This window comes from Nanorana parkeri, unplaced genomic scaffold (genome assembly GCF_000935625.1).
Source record: "Nanorana parkeri isolate BGI_ZX_2015 unplaced genomic scaffold, ASM93562v1 scaffold938, whole genome shotgun sequence".
Classification (NCBI taxonomy): Eukaryota; Metazoa; Chordata; class Amphibia; order Anura; family Dicroglossidae; genus Nanorana; species Nanorana parkeri.
The window spans coordinates 233735-250250 of record NW_017307206.1 but is presented as its reverse complement, the minus strand read 5'-3'; the positions used below and the strand labels follow the sequence as shown (position 1 = coordinate 250250).

The following is a 16516-nucleotide window of genomic DNA, read 5'->3' as shown; positions in this document are numbered from 1 at the left end:
GAGGATAAAGCTGCTGAACCATCACAGTGCTGTCGTCATATTTTTTGTTTCGTGACTCCATGTTCTTGGAATCGCAGGGCTGGTGCAGCTCCAGCACACAGGGCCACTCAGACCTCTACAGGTCCTCTTTAGAGCTGCTGCAGACCCCCCACCCCCGGAGACTTAGCTCCTTATGTTGGCAGAGCACTCAAGGCTGCAGAGCTAAGCCAAGTTCCACTGGCTCAGTACAACTCCTGCCCATGAGTAAGATGCACAGAGCCGCCGCCTCCTTCACTACACTGCTTATCCTAACATGGCTAGCCTCCTCCTGCTTGACTGAGCCAACTTACAATTTCGATCTATCAGCATTATCTTTGTGATCGACTGGTAGACCTCGATGGACCTATTGGCCACCCCTGCTTTAAGTTGAGAGGTATTCCTTGCCTACCAGATGAGTATTGCTGTAGTTCCCCAGTCCATTACTCCGTTCTGTCAGTAATGTGGTTATCCTGGAACACCCTCTGTGGTGCTTTCTACACACAGAAAGTTATTTTTTTTTGGATATTAAAAAAAAAAAAAAAAAAAGACAGTAATAGGTCTCTTACAGCCACCAACCAGAATTAAATCTGCCTGGAAGTCTGAATGAGATAGGTGATACAGAGGTAGAACAACATTTGAGTTCAGGGAACAACATACACCGAGTTTAAGGGAAAATAAAGTGAACGTCTGACTTACTTTGCCTGGAATTGCTCTATAAATGTCCATTACAATAGGGTCTATTTATAAATGTTTTCACACAACTTTTACTCAGGATTCACACATTTTCTAGTTGGATTACATTGGAAAAATGTGTAAATCCTGGGTGAAAGTGTGGGGAAAAAAACACATAAATAGATCTCAATGCGTCTCTACAGTACAAAACACAAGAGACATGGCAACATGTTCATCTCAATGAGCACTGACTGCATGCTTTCTCAGCTACTCTCTGCATCCTACTGAATGTGTGTGTGTCTGCAGCCGGAACAGAGTTGACCATAAGGATTATTGATCATTGTGAGGACAGAAATTAAAATGCGTGCTCCCAAACCTGCAGAAAACCAAAAACTTGCTTACTTTGTTTTAAACTTGGCTGCAATACTTCGAGCCCCATGGCAGAGAGTAATGTGCACTAGACACCATTGCAATGCCCTGTTAAATAAAGACGACAATGCTATGGCTGAAAGAGATGGAAAATAAAATAGCAGACAAGGATACCCCATCATTTCCATGACTTCACAATGAATCACCTGTAGACATGTTGTGCTTACTTTGTGTACAAAATAGAGAAGATATCACAAGCTTGTATGACTAATCAACACATAACCTCCCACAGATAACCGACTCCTTATTTCAGTCTACAATCTTGTGCTGTGTGTATATTAATATTTATTTATATAAAAATATTATTTATTTTTTCCCTTTTTTCTGTGGTGTTTATAATACAGGGATAATAATAATAATAATAATAATAATAATAATAATAATAATAAATAATAATAGCCACAACTGTAAAAAAAAATAAATCCAAAAAAACATTGCCTTTAATATAGTTACAAGCCACTCAGTGACATTGAAAGTACGCTTGCTTTGCTGCTTTTCTGTTTGTTTACAACAATTCTGGACATAATCCAAAATGTGGTTTAGAAAAGTTTGCATCCAAGTTTTGCATCCGAGTTCCTTGTTTGCAGGATAAAGTTTATTTTTGGCTATTGCCAGAATTAATATGCATGAAGCTTCCCTGTCCTTAGAAGTGCTGGCTGCATTTGTTTTTATTTTTCAGTCTGGTATCCTTTTCACTTCCTGTAAGATGCACTGGAAGTAAAAAAAAAAGTTCTTGTGTAAACTTCTGATCTCATCACCACACATGTAATGGAGATGAAAAAAGGCAGATATGTTTAAAGTTCAAACCTGGGTGGCTACCGTGGCTTCTTCCACAGACACAGTGCAGGAGTGAGTGTACTCACACATGGAAGGGATGTGTGTTATTCACAGGATTACCAGGGGACAATGAAGAAAGAAAGAACTAATGCAGCCACCACACCTATAGACTGGTAATCTGTAGTATATTACATTATTTTGAGTTTAGACATGCTTTAAAATGCATTGGCGTGTCAAAAACATGGATAAGCAGGAGTCAACATGAGTAAAGTTTCTTTTGCCATCAGTGCGTTCCTGTACAGCATAGGTATGAATGGGAACTAGGGGTAAGGGGTATTAGATCTCGATGTTGCTAAGAACTAAATACTTTGGATACACACATTATGTCTTAATATTATGTCAAAGCTGTTAAGATATTTAAGGCGTGTTATTGTAAAACATAAATCGGTAATCTCTATAATTTAACCTTCCTAACCTTAAAAATGTGTTTATGGCGACTAGTGTGAACAAGACCCAGCTGGCAATATACAAGAACATGGGTAAGGATACAGCTAGTGCAATTAAAAGGTTGTGACATTTGATGACATCTGACAGGACAATACAGTGCTAGAGCCATTATTCGGAATTACAAAAAAGAAACTCAAGACATTAAATTCACCTGGAGGCAAGGCCATTAAACATGAAGCAGATCGGGCTCATGGAAGTATAGAACGAATGGCTAAACGGAAAACCCAGACACAGCCGATTCATCCAGAGGGATTTTTCTACTTTCACAGTTGCTCTTATATAAGCACCTAAAAATCGTTGGCTTATAGGATGCATACTGTTTATTACCAGACACAAACATATTCTACAGGTATGCCAAGACCGTGCACCATGGCACTCATCTCTGCACCATCAATTCAGCACAAAAATGGGATCTAAATTAACATTTCAAAGCCAAAGTCAATTTATATTACAACGTTGTTGTCACAAAGTTTTCTCCTGCTGTTCTCAGCCCACACACCATCCAATGATTATCTTGTCCTTTAAAGGCAGCCTTTCTCAACCTGGGTGCCGTGACACAGTGTTGTGCCTCTTGGCCTCCTCAGGAGTGCCTCAAAATGTTGTGGTAGTGGGACTCTGATGTCAAGGGGGAATGAAGACTGATGTGAAGGGGGCTTCTGATGTAAAAGGGGAACTCTGATGTGAAAGGGGGGACTCTGACATGAAAGAAAGGCTTCAGATGTGAAGGAAGGGCTACTGATGCAAAGGATTCTTCTTATGTGAAGGTGGGGAAATCTTGATTTGAAGGGGCACTTCAATGTAAAGGGGTAAACCCACTTTTGTGTGTGTTTTTGCATGGGGTCCACCTTAAAATTGATGACATCTTAGACTGAGGTTCCCCGAGAGTGCATATTTTTAAAGGGTGCTGCGACTAAAAAAAGGTTGAGAAACACTGCTTTATAATATAAGATGCAATGCGCTTCAGGTACAGTCTTGTTTACTGCTACATTCCTCCCCAGTGCTAAAAATATTATTGCTATAAATGCTGACGAGAGTTATATCATTCTGATAATACTCTTCTTGATAGAGGCACATCTTTTACAAATCCAACACAAACATGGACATATTAGGTTGAATGGCACATATATGACCACCGGTAAAATATGAAGTGGGCCATTTAAAAAAAATGACATGTCAAATGGTCCTCACTTTTTAGACTTGTCTGTTTATGTGAATAGCAAACCAAGATAGCTGGACCTGAGTCATCAAGCCTAAAATCGTAAAATGTCAGACATTCACCTTAACCAAACTATAGACAAGAGGTGGTAGCAAGACGATGTGGCTGAAAATGTTCACGTCAGGAACGGATCCTCAACCTTCAAAAATGTTTTGTTTGGAGATCCACTTTAATGTAAACTCACTATGCAGAAATGTTTATTTTACAGGTGAAGAGCTTCTCTTCAACTGCTTAAGCTGGCCATAGATCATAGGATTTTTCATCTGATCCAATGCACGTGTAGCACAATTGGCTAGTTTCATGCACAAAAATGATCATAAATGACTGATAAAATTGCAACTATTGAAGTGATTTTCCAACATCTCATCTCAGCAGACCATTAACAAAAGAGGTTATCAATATGATCAGCCACACCGAGTAAGGGCCAGGTGAAGGGTTGTGACATCTACATAAACTCTGATACATAACAAACAACTTTTAGGAGAACTGTTATTTTTCTTTAGATAATGACGGTCTGCATTTTTAATAGTTGTGTACATCTCATTCAGTATCCTTCATCTTACTTGCATATGATGAAAACGCATCCTAAAGTTGAAGTACACCCAAACTGAATGACATTAGTTTTTCTAAAGCACTGCATATCATAAACAACTGTCATTATTTAATAGAATACCCGTTTACACCATTTGTCCATCCTTTGTTGCAACCTCAATGCTGCTCATCGCCTGCCACCTCAATGCAGCTACTTCTTGTCTACATACACTCTAGCAATGTTTGCATAGCCTTTTTTGTAATGCAACACTAATACTATTTGTCAGCCTTGGGGCTCCCTGGACAGTTCATTCTATGGAGGAGGCCTGATGTTTTATTATAATAAAGCACTACATACTTTGTCTAAAAGGCATTCATATGAGCCAGTGTACATCTCTTCTGACATCTATAAGCATCACAACTAGGGAATTTAAGTTAATTACACCTCCCCCCACTTTTCTTTTGCACTGAGAAAAGCAAATTCTACATAATAAATCTGTTCAACACTACTAATCTTGCCTCCATATGAAAGGTGATTTACTTTAAAAGAGAACCAGTCATGATTGGGCATATGGCAAAATCTGAAAATTATTAGAACTGTGCAATATTAATGAAAAAAATATATAGCTGTAGCTACTTTCAATGTTTTAGCTTGAGAATCAATGGTCAGAGATCAGCTGAAACCATAAGGCTGTTAACTGCCTGACCTCAGTGTCTCTGCTCCTGAATATGATAATCAATATTAAATAAGAATTTAAATTCCTGTTTACTGTAGAGTCCGATGAAGTGACACTGTTATGTACACTGGGAGACAGTGAATGGGGCCCACAGATAACAAGTCTGCAATTGTCAGACTTCTGATTACCTCTGACCCCTTACTCTGAGGGTAGGTTCCCACCTGCATGACACCCAGGACACGCATCCCGGAGCCGAGCGATCTTGTGCTAGTGCACACAGAGATTTCCACAAGGCCCTATTGATTTCAATGAGTTGACATCCGTGCAGCAATTGCTAAAAAAAAGGTACGAGAATCTTTTTTTTGCGACATACGACGCACAGCTTTTTTTTTTTTGCCGTGATCGTGTTCACTTGCACAGGCGGAATCGCAGCGGGAAACACCGCGATCCGCCCCGCACGACTGGGGTGCCATTAGAAAATAATGACACCCACAGCGCGATCGGTTCACACCTTGGCAACTCCCAACCGCGCAGCAATCGTGCACAAAACCGCACGGACTGCCGCGCGGTCAGGAGTCGCCTAAGTGTGAATCTAGCTGGAGGGTTAAGCTAGCCATACATTCCCAATTATATTTCTCTTGTCCAGCCCCGTGGGCTAAATGAGAGTAATCACTTGATTCCTCTATTGACACAAGTCGGCAGGTGAGATTCCTCCATCAATGCTATCGTATTCTGACATGCTGTAACCACATCCATCAACATACCCAAACAGTGACTGCATTTGACTGGTTGCAGTCACTGTACGTCCAACAATTTTCCACCCAACCCCATAAACTTTTCAAAGTATGTCGAGCCAGGTGGCATCGGCATGGCCATCCATTGCTTGAGTCTTGAGCTCTGTATTACCAGCTTAAAGAACTCCAGGAAAAAAACATTTCTTAACCCTTGCAGTGGGGCTATCCCCGCACTTCAAGGGTTAAGTGCTCGTTTTAATCTAGGGTGTAAAATAAAATAAAAAAGTTATACTCACCCAAACTTTGGAGCCGACTGGTTGCTAGAGTCCATTCACACCAGGGCAGTTGCGGATCAGCGCTGATCTCAAAAGGGAGGTTTTGGGAGTTTTTAATTGCGTTTCAGCGCTGAAACGCAATTAAAAAACGCCCCTTATCAGCGCGGTTCCATTGAAAGCTGTGTGGAAATCCGCACTGATCAGCGCAGCCAATATAGTGCAGGGAGCAGTTCGGGCGGGGGGTGGTTCGGATCGCGCAACAACAGCATACCAAATATCAGTGGGTTTGATTTTGTTGGGCAAGAAAGGAAAACATTTTGCATTTTACTGCAAAAGGAAATATAAATAAAAGATGTCAAGTATAAAAACACTAATAAAAAAATCTATAAATATATCACAGAAAACACTGCCACACTGGAATACTGCAACATATTTATGAAATATTACTGAAAGGCTTATATAGTAATGGCCGTGACTGTTTGTCAACAGGTATGTATAATTCTCTGCTACTTTCCTATCTGATGCTTAGCATGGCTGAAGTGATAAGCAGATATTGCATATCACTTCATGGATGACTTGCCTAAGGAACAAAGAACAACTTCAGGGTAACTTGACCTCCCAAAATGCTTTAGGGTGCAAGGATTAGCAGCTTGGACTACTGCATCACGACTCTCTAACAATGGAGCATTTTTCCTTGGAGGGTCACTGAAGATTGTGAGACTGTTTTGGTGTATATTGTAGGAAGATGTTGGAATGTACTGAAGGTTATCCTGTACCTCTGATTTATGCATATGTCTGGTGTAATATATGTTGTATACACACACACACAAATATAGGATCACTTATAACTTTGTCCAGCAGTGACATCACCTTTTTTCCCCCCTTCCCTCCCAGAAAGAAAGCCAAGCTCCCTGACCTATGCTCACCCAGCACGATCCACTGGAGATCCCACTTTTAGTGGCACAGAACATTTGGGCCTAGAAGACTGCTATCTATCATATATAAATAGCCTAATAAGAAAGTAGTATACTTCCTAATTAAGTACTATCTATATGAAGCACAGAACTTCTTAATAGGAACACAGTAATGAGCCTAAGCTCTTGCTTCTAGTCATGCTGTGCATTCTGCAATGGCTGGGGTAATCGGGTAAGTGGTGCTTTACCAGTTTACATGAGCAGACCTGCTTCAAAAGCAAAAGCAGTGCTTCCGAGCGAGCAAATCATACGGAATTGATTCCCTGGTCTCTGCTTTATGCACAATATGGTTTACTTGATGGTACGGGCCAATTTTACCCAAATTGTATACTTCCATTTTAAATGATTCCTGAAAATAACATGCTGCTTTCACGTGTCTCTTTGGAACACAAGTGCTGAGATAATTCTACCAGAATTCTCTAATCCACCCAATTTGTGCAGCCATTACGAAGGCAAATTAATGTGTGACACTCTATTAATGAATTTTCCGCAATGTAGAGTAACTAGATGTGAAGTAATCTGGAACAAGATAACACCTTTTTAATGTCCTTCTGTTAGGAGCTGAGGACCAATTAAGTGCCATCAAATCTCATTAGTAGATAGTAGAAGATGGACAGTAAATCAACCTACTGATACCATCCAAAATGAAAATATCAATTCAGGATGACATTTATTGGTATAATACAATAGAGTTTATAACAGAGAAAGAAATATAGAGAGTGACATTGTCCTAAAGCACTGCCATAATCAGCAGCTAAGTTATTCTATGTGAAAGCTGCATAGTTGGTTTAAATGCACAAAGGTCTAGTCAAGCCTGTCAGAAAGGTGAGCTGGACAACGGCCATTGCCTAAACATGGCCATACACTATACAATCTGAGTTTACCTTCTCTTTTAGGTCTACCATCAACTATGTAATGCAAGGGCCTGCCTGAAATGATACAAATGAAAATGATTGCTTAGGTTTGCCCTTCTTTTACACAGTTTTGGTAAAACTAAAGAAGATTGAACAGTCTGATTGTATAGTAAGATAAGAAATAAAATTTGCCAGTTATCAACAGGATATTTACACATACCGTGTAACATACAGTAAAAGTGTACATGAATAAAGGAAGCCGTATACAAAAGTAAAGATACTTTTCAGCAATAAAGATGCAAAAGAAAAAAAAACAGACCCCTACAACATAAAATGCCTTTAACACACACAACATAAAAATCTCAGACTGAGACTTTGTATCAGCACATCCATTACATTCTCCATAATATAAATGCATTCCCTACCAACAAAGCTGTAAATAATCCAATGTACAATAATAGCTCTGTTGTAATTTAATAGCTGAAAACACAAAGGTGCCTTATTAATAGGATTAGTAATCAAAAGGTCACATACCCCCAAGCTTTGCTCCTTAGTCCAATGTGATTGTCAAATCAAGAGGCAAATGTTAGGAATACCTTGCAGAAACTGAATGTCACAACCCAACTGTATACCAATAGGCAACTCTTCCTGGCTCAGAGATGTTTAATAGATTGTCCCATGAAGAGGTGAGCAAGCAGCTGAGAAAGCGCTTGCTTGCCAAATCCCTCCACTCTTCTGTGACATGCCAGGAATTTCCATCTTATTAACGAGCACCTCGTGTAGGGAGGAGCTGTGTAGGGGGGAGTAAGGAGTGAAAGAGGCCTAGTCATCTTCAATTTCATGAGAAGGAACTCTTCATAACTAGCACATTAACACTCAACTCTTCATCTCAGCTACAGCAAGGAATTCAGCATAGAAAGATAATGATTAAACAACTTGTTCTCGAAATTCAAAACAACCCGACAATGGCAAGTTTTAGATACAAGAACCAGTTGCAGGGTTGTACTTTAATCAGACAAATAGCAATAAAAAATTAAAATAGCATTTTCTTCGTCTCTAATCGTATCCTAAATACATATAAAAAAGGAGACTACGTCAAAGTGGCAAAGCATAGCAGTCAAGTTCCAGGATGTATTTGAAAGAATACAGAAGTTGCTGGGGAATGCAGACAAAACAGGAGCAGAGTCAAGAATTTTGGCAGGGGGATTTTGCTGTTGGAGTTTCCCGGACATAAATCAAACCAGAAAACTAAGTTTTCAACTGAAATATCACTTTTGTGCGAGTTCTTCTTTGCCATCTGTGCTCCTGATAGCGAGAAATGAAAGCCGGGTAAGGATCACAGCTCTGTTGTGTATGCATCATCAAAAAAAGTCAGCAATGGCAGATATTTGCATTTCTTTTAGGTAGATATAAACCCAACCACTAAAATCTCATATAAGTTTTAACATGTTAATATAATTCCAAAAGAAGTTTTGAAATTACATTCTCTTTTTAAGTATGCAGCTTGAACTAGCGTTCCGCAGTATAGGTACTTGTTCAGGCACTTCCTGTTATGGGGTGACAACTGTGCCACAATTGTGGTCCTGCACTGTCACACCCACCCTGGTGGAGACAAGTGACGATATGCACTGCACAGGAATGGTGCACGGCTGTCATTCTTAAGAAGTCAGTCCAAAGCAATGATGTGCAGTGGATACTGGAGTAAGTACATGTAGACAGGAGGAAACATTATTTTGATTTATTTATTTTAAATGTCAGTTGTTTAACCTCCCTGGCGGTTTGATTGTTTTTTTTCTTCATGTCATTTTTCGGTCTATTTTTTTTTCGAATTTTTTGTCGTCTGTCGTTTTTATCTTTTTGAATATCCCGCCGGTACGCTCGCAAGCGACGGAACCTGGAAGACGGCATCGGCCGCAGAACACAGCGCTGCTCGAGGGACAAGGTAAGTAAATGCTATGTGGCTTTCCCCAGTGTAGCTCGGGGTTACCGCTTATGGTATGGAAAATTAACCCCGAGCTACACTCGGGAATACCGCCAGGGAGGTTAAGATACACGGGGGGGAATTTATCAAAACTGGAGCAGACAAAATCTGGAGCAGCTATGCATGGCAACCAATCAGATTTTCTCTCCAGTTTGTTCAGTTAAGATTTAAAAATGAAAGAGAGAAGCTGATTGGTTGCTGTGCACAGCTGCTCCAGATTTTGTTTTCTCCAGTTTTGATAAATTCCTCTCACAGTGCTTTAATATAGTAGATTTCATCCAGCTAGGCTTAAGACCTACTGTCATGATAGCCATTGTACTGTGGCACAGTTATGCTAGCCATACACTTTTAGATTCCTCTTGTTCAGCTGCCAGATTTTCCCCATCTATGCTAAACAACGTGGATGGAGAAATCTCCACTGCTGGCTACTGTATTCAGGCAGCTGCAGTATACTGCCTGAATACCCGACATCCCAGGAGTCTCCCGCTGTAAGAAAGCAGCTCCCTGACGCCTGGGAGAGAAACATTTGATCCCGGAAAGGTTTACTCTGCTTTATCTAGCAGATTAAAACTTTCTGGGATCACCTGATATCTGCTGATTTCCCTGCTAGCTTTTTTTTCAAATTATTATTCTGACAGCGGCCGGTGGCTATTGCACCCTCCCACTGCCGTTATCAATCAGCAGATGTGGACCTGAAGTAGTGGGCGGGTGCAATAGTCAGCCTGCTATTGGCTATTGCAATCCTATTCATTTCCCTATCTGGTATTTTTTTTTTATTCTGAAGGTGGCCGGCAGCCACTGTCAGAATACCAAAAAGAGAGGGCACCTCTCTAAAATGGGTTTCTGCCGGTTAAGATATCTGGAATACTCAAACAATGGCTACATCCGATGCATCTTTTGTCAATCCTGAAGCTGCCAACAGGGCCAACTACGGCCCAACTTTCAGCCAGTTTAGCAGGAATAAGCCACAATTTGAGCTGTGTTTGGTATTGTCACACCTGCAATAAAATGTTTTCTGCTTTCACCATAATGGTGATCCTGTCTGGTATATCAGTTTTCAATGTCTTTTAAATAGCAAGGAAGGTATGGATCACCTTACATACAAGGACACCTGCTGTGGTGGTATATACATAGTGGAATAATTACCTTTTCCTTTGATGCTCATGTGGCTGATATACAATATATTATATTACAAAGTTGAGTTATTTGCTATAAGGATTTCAGAAATTGGTTCTATGTTTGTTCACCATTTTGTCCTTTTTCATTCAACTAGCAAACCATCTGTGAATGCAGACTTTGACACGTGTCCTTAGAAATCATTCAGGTTTATCAGTATTGGCACCTCGACAATGCAACTCATCTTCCTTTGCCGTTTAAAAGGAATAGGGTATTTTTAATTGATGCTAATTTCAGTTTTTTTGCAGTTGGCAAGTCTCAGACATTTCCAGGTACTGACGGCGCTTGCTGATAAGACCCTGCCCCACCACCATGTTCGCCAGCTTCACTGGCCAATAGAAATGTGCAAGAGGTCACGTTGAAAGTGCTGAAGCTTTGCCTGTCAGAAAGGGTGGGGGTTCAGCCATGCCAGGAAGATTTGGGAGGCAGCTGCCCATACTTTATACATTTAGCAATTTTCCCCCTTCCGCCAATGATACAGTCTCTTAAAAGAAAGATTTTATATATAGATTCCTCTGCTTTACAACTGTTCACAATAATTTTCTACCTGTGGGCATTATTTTAAAAAGTTGGCAGGTCGGCATTTTAGAAGACCACGCAATGCATGGATAACACTAAAAAGAATGAAATTAAGTAGACACACCACAGAATGTGCTGAATGTGCAGGGGTTATTAACATGAGCTGTTTTGCCGGAGGCAAGAACTGTGCGTCTAGCATCTGAATCCAGACAATAGGGAATCCCCATTAATGTCATCACCTGGAGTTGTCTGTAGGATAGGAGGGAGAAGGGGGAGCACCCACTAGAACAGCGGTGTTGAATCACGACCAAACTACTTTTCAGTTATAAACGATCATGATACAACAAGAGCAGAATGTTTTCTACTTGTTCAGTGTGTGGCACTGGCCATAAATGGAAAGCATATTGTGTTATAGAACAGTGAGCTCTTATCTTCAGATGTATTGGTAGCAATCAGAAATTTGCTTATCAAAAAGGAAGATCAAATTGTTCACAGAAGCATTACATGTGTTCTATTCAGGTCATAGTATAGCAAGTCATATTCAACTGAGCTTCCTCAGTTTTAATGAGTGTAAGGACACATGTACTATGTGTCCCCAGTTATGAATCAACAGGCTGTGATTTACATCACAGCCTGTTCATTCAAGATTTCCTCAATGGGGAGAAGCACTCAATACAGAGGCTCCTCCCCATTCAGAAACTGCTGATCGTAAAATATTTACAATCAGCAGTTTCTGAATAAATGGGAAGTCCCTATACTGAGTGCTTCCCATTCATTGACTGCCTAGGATGCTGAAAAAGAAATTGAGGATTTTGGTGTTCTCAATTTCTTCTCTATTTTAAAAGGGAAATGTCAGGGGGTCTGTTTGGACCCCTAATATTTCCCGGAAGCCCCCCAACAGTAAAAAAATTAATTCAAAAATAAATAATTTTTTTTAAAAATAATAAAAAAAAAGTGAAAACTGCCCCCCCCACCCACACACACACACATATATTATGAGACATGTGCGAAGACTAAAAATTAATTTCAGATGAAATGAACGAAAACCAAAAACGTTTCATTCGTTTCATCAAACAAAACAAATGTTTATGCTATTTTGGATTCAGCCACGGCGTGTTCTGGAGGCAGGGCGCATGACGTCATATAACACCGCATGTGTTGGGCGCTGCCATCTTGGTCTATCTAGGTATACACCAAAATGGTGGGGCCAATATCGGCCTGTGACGTCACCTGACGCCACGCATGCATGGTTGCACGCATTCACAGAACACGCTGGTGGCCAACATGGCCGCCGCACATTCTGAAACAAATTATTATGTGCCTGAATACATTTTTCGTATATTCAGACATAGTAATTAATTAATTTTACATGTAGTCTAGGTTTTATGTTCTGTTTTCTATTTTTACTTTTCTAGATATACTTACTTGAAAAAAAGGGGTTGGCATGACATCCTGACACTTTAGTTTTATAGATTCTATTTTAGTTTGGCATTTATTGTTTACCACTTGTTTGCCTTCTGTTTTATTTGATAAGAATACTTATATTGTGCCTACAAGTTTAATACCTTTGAATAAAAGTTTTATTTTATCATACTTTTTAATATGTTTCTTTGCGGCTTAACAAAATAGGACTCTTTAAATGGTGCGGATATTGGGGGAAATGGGTGTGGGTACTGGGGGGTGGCCACTAAAGGGTGTGGCCACTGTAAAGCTTTCTCGCACAGGGCGCCTAAAGGCCTAAGGCCGGCCCTGGCTTTCAGAACCATGTCAACTAGTGATCCTGACAACGGAAGCAAGCTGCCAGTGACAGAAATCACAAGGAAAGCACTGAGGGAGCTTACAACGCAGCTCCCTCACTGACCAAACCAGCATGCTGTCACTCTTCCCTCACTGAAGAGCAAGATTCTATAATGTTTTGTCCAGCAACCGAGAAATACCATTAAAGTGAGTGTTCTCTTTGGTGATCCTGTTGCTGCCAGGGATACTTCCATACTCCGGGGTGGCCCGTACAAAAGGTTACAAATGAATGCAGTGGAGGTCCTGCCTGTTAATGCGAAAATATTCAGCCTTTGCTAACCAAAGCTAAGCACCACTGGTGTAGATATAGTACGAAATGCATATAATACCTGTAAATTGTCAAGTATCATCTCGTGTTATGATAACTACCATTCATGATCAGACTGCTGATAAATCTGTGTATTTTATAGACTAAACTTCCAATGTACAATCTACCACTGGAATGCCCTAAGACATCCCACCTATAAAATGTTAAAAGCTTTTCTGCACACAGTTTACATTCATGCAATGTCAATGTTTGACAAGGAACGTAGTTTATAAATATTACAACTATCTAAAGAAAGGGTTGATCAGTGTACACATTAGTGTTCTGGGCAAAGATGCTTCATCAAAATCAATGTGCAGGCCAATTTTAGTTTTTTTTGAGGGGGGCGGGGGGGGGGGGCTTATTTTATTTAAAACATCTTCCAAGAACTGATAATTCTGCCTACAATCAACTGTGTTCAAAGTCTGTTCTCTACATAAGCAACTTAGCTAATTTTCATAATCATATGCAAGACTTCTACAACTCACTGTGCAGATAACTGTTGCTGCCATACACTTCATCCTTTTCACAAAAAATAAAAAAAATGATCACAAAATTCTCAATGCGTATGGTCAGGAGTTCAGAAATCATATTTTCAATGACTAATAGATGAGCTGTTAAAGGTATACCGTCATAGAAACTAACGTAGAGGCCACAGGCTTGCTGTTAAAAGGTCCCTCATTTTTACTCTGGCACTTATAGTATGTATAATCAAAAAATATTTCTCTAATTTTAAAACAGTAGGAAAGGATTATAACTACTGCGGGATGCTACTATCCAGGATGCCAATAGAGAGATTTACCCTCACTTTTTGTAGTGCTGACATTTTCAAAATCTGCAACAAGATGGAAATAGAAATCTGAAACTGTTCTAGCTAGGGATGCACAGATTCTGGTTTTTCGGTATCGAGTACCGTTTTTTAAAAAGGTATTTGCCATTACCGAATACCGATACCGGAAGTCGGGCGGCAGATAATGACTCGTCACCTGGCAGTATTTTTCTCATCTGGAACATACTGCGCTGGTGTGAACAGAGGCCAGAAATAGCATAGGGATACATTAGGATTCATTTTGGGTCCAGAAACAATCTGGTCTGGTCTGAGGATGATCTGATGTGGTGTGAATGGGCCCTAATAGATGCATCTTCAACATGTTCATCTGTACTTGATAGAAGTTGTTGAACAAGCGGCAATAAGCAGTCAGTACCATGGGTGCTAGTAGACATTGGATGAGGCTCTCCCAATCCTAAATACTCCATCTATGGTCTGTGAACTAATCCACACTCTGCCAGCAGAGACATCATGGGAGGAATAGTGATTGGACAGGATTAAAATCATGTCTGATCATGGTTTTTTCCCCACAATAAAACAAATGCCCAGGGTGGTCGGCTTGATTGCATGTCTAATCGCTCTACAGGGTCTCTGGCCAGCTTTTTTTTTTTTTCTTTAGACAAGGTGTAACAGCACTATATGAACTTATTTTACAAACTATGCACACCTTCTAGACACACATGCATACACAAAATGAACCTAAAAGACTTAGAAATGCACTATGATCCAGATTCTAGAATTTTGTCAAAAGAAGTTAAAAAAAGAAAAAACAACAAGTGAGCGCCAACATGCAAGCACAGTATATTCACTTAAAACAGAGAGGAAATCATAAAATCCAGTTTAAAATCTGTGTGAGGAATGTAAAGAGTAACTGTTACTCTATCAAAAACAGTTTGTTAATTGCAAGGTGGTGCTGCTGTTACACTTATAATGGGTTCCTTGTATTATAAATGCTGACACTGACAAAGCTCCCGCAAGGATTCCAAGCACAGGAAATTCTAACTCACAAGAACCCAAAGCCCACAGTTTGAAGAGCGAAGTAAACCAGGAGGGAGGATAAACTCCACAGCACAAAGCCTCCTATTCACTGCTCTGCTACGTGTATGTAATGACCTGTTTCCAGAACACTTCTAGGAAGAGGGACAGCAGCATAGTCTTTCAGTCTGCAAAAATTCAATATCCCATAGTTTTTTTCCAGTACCTTATCAGCAACATAAACCTGACTTTTACTCACATGCCTTCTAACTGAAGTCAATAGGGTAATACATACAGAAGGTATTCAAAAGGGCAGAAGGGCAGATAAAGAACAGAAAACGATGATAAAAGGCTTTTATTGCTCTCTGATTAAACCATATAATCAAAGTGCCAGATCAACAATATGAAGATCCATTTCATTTTCCTCCTGTTGCTACTGACATATGTCAGGTTACAACATTGCTCCTGAGCTGTGTGGGCCACAAAACACAGGAAACAAATATTCACCTATATGCAGATGCGCCTGAAGAAAACAAATTAAAAGATCCTGGCACGGCAAGGCAACACAGCCAACAGTTTAACCATCTTGATGCCTGTTTGGACAATGTTTACGTTTTTGTTCTGGAGTGAGGGAGGGTTAGAACCTCTGGTTTTAAAGATGTGTACCATTAGGGATGTTACCTATAGGTTTTCAATACTGTGTCCCCACTGGGATTTCCCAAGCAAAACAATATATATAGATCTATATAGTTTTCTTTCATCTTCCATTAATTCAAAGAAGAACTACTGTATTGGTAACTTTTATTATGGTTTACCTAGCCACTAAATTCCAAATACAGACATTCGATTATGACTGCATTGGTCACTGGGTTTGCAGAAGGTGAGCACAAGTTTTAAATGGGCATATATTTTTTTCCCCCAACACATATCGCTCTTCTTTAAGTGCATTGTTACAGTAACTTTCAAAGTAAAGGGATTTTTTTAATCTAGTTTCCTATGGGCATATTAAAAACTTAATTTAGATGCTAAGCATTTACAAGGTTGTGTCATTTTTTTGCCACGCTGGCTTGAAGTTTGTGGGTCCCCCAACACCGCTAATTCCCTGTTTTTCCAATAGCCATAATGTACCACCTTCTGCACTGTACTTGAACTGTATTTGCCAAAACTCATGCATCTGTGCTTACTAAACAATGGTTTATAAATACCAAAACTTAGCAAATAAAAAAAAACAATACTATAACAGCATGTTGATTATTCCCACAAATGCCTAC

At 39.9% G+C, this 16516-nt stretch overlaps 1 protein-coding gene across 2 annotated transcripts in view; it reads right to left on the bottom strand.

Moving 5' to 3' along the window:
- The window catches only part of LOC108795142 (ligand of Numb protein X 2-like), a 35290-nt gene extending 26877 nt beyond the window's left edge, over positions 1-8413 (bottom strand). Inside the window, exon 1 of one of the 2 annotated variants that reach the window (XM_018566333.1) lies at positions 8199-8413. The gene's annotated coding sequence lies outside the window, so the exon portion shown is untranslated. The remainder of the gene's footprint in view (positions 1-8198) is intronic. The other variant, XM_018566334.1, reaches the window with a different exon arrangement.
- Between the last annotated feature and the right edge of the window lie 8103 nt (positions 8414-16516).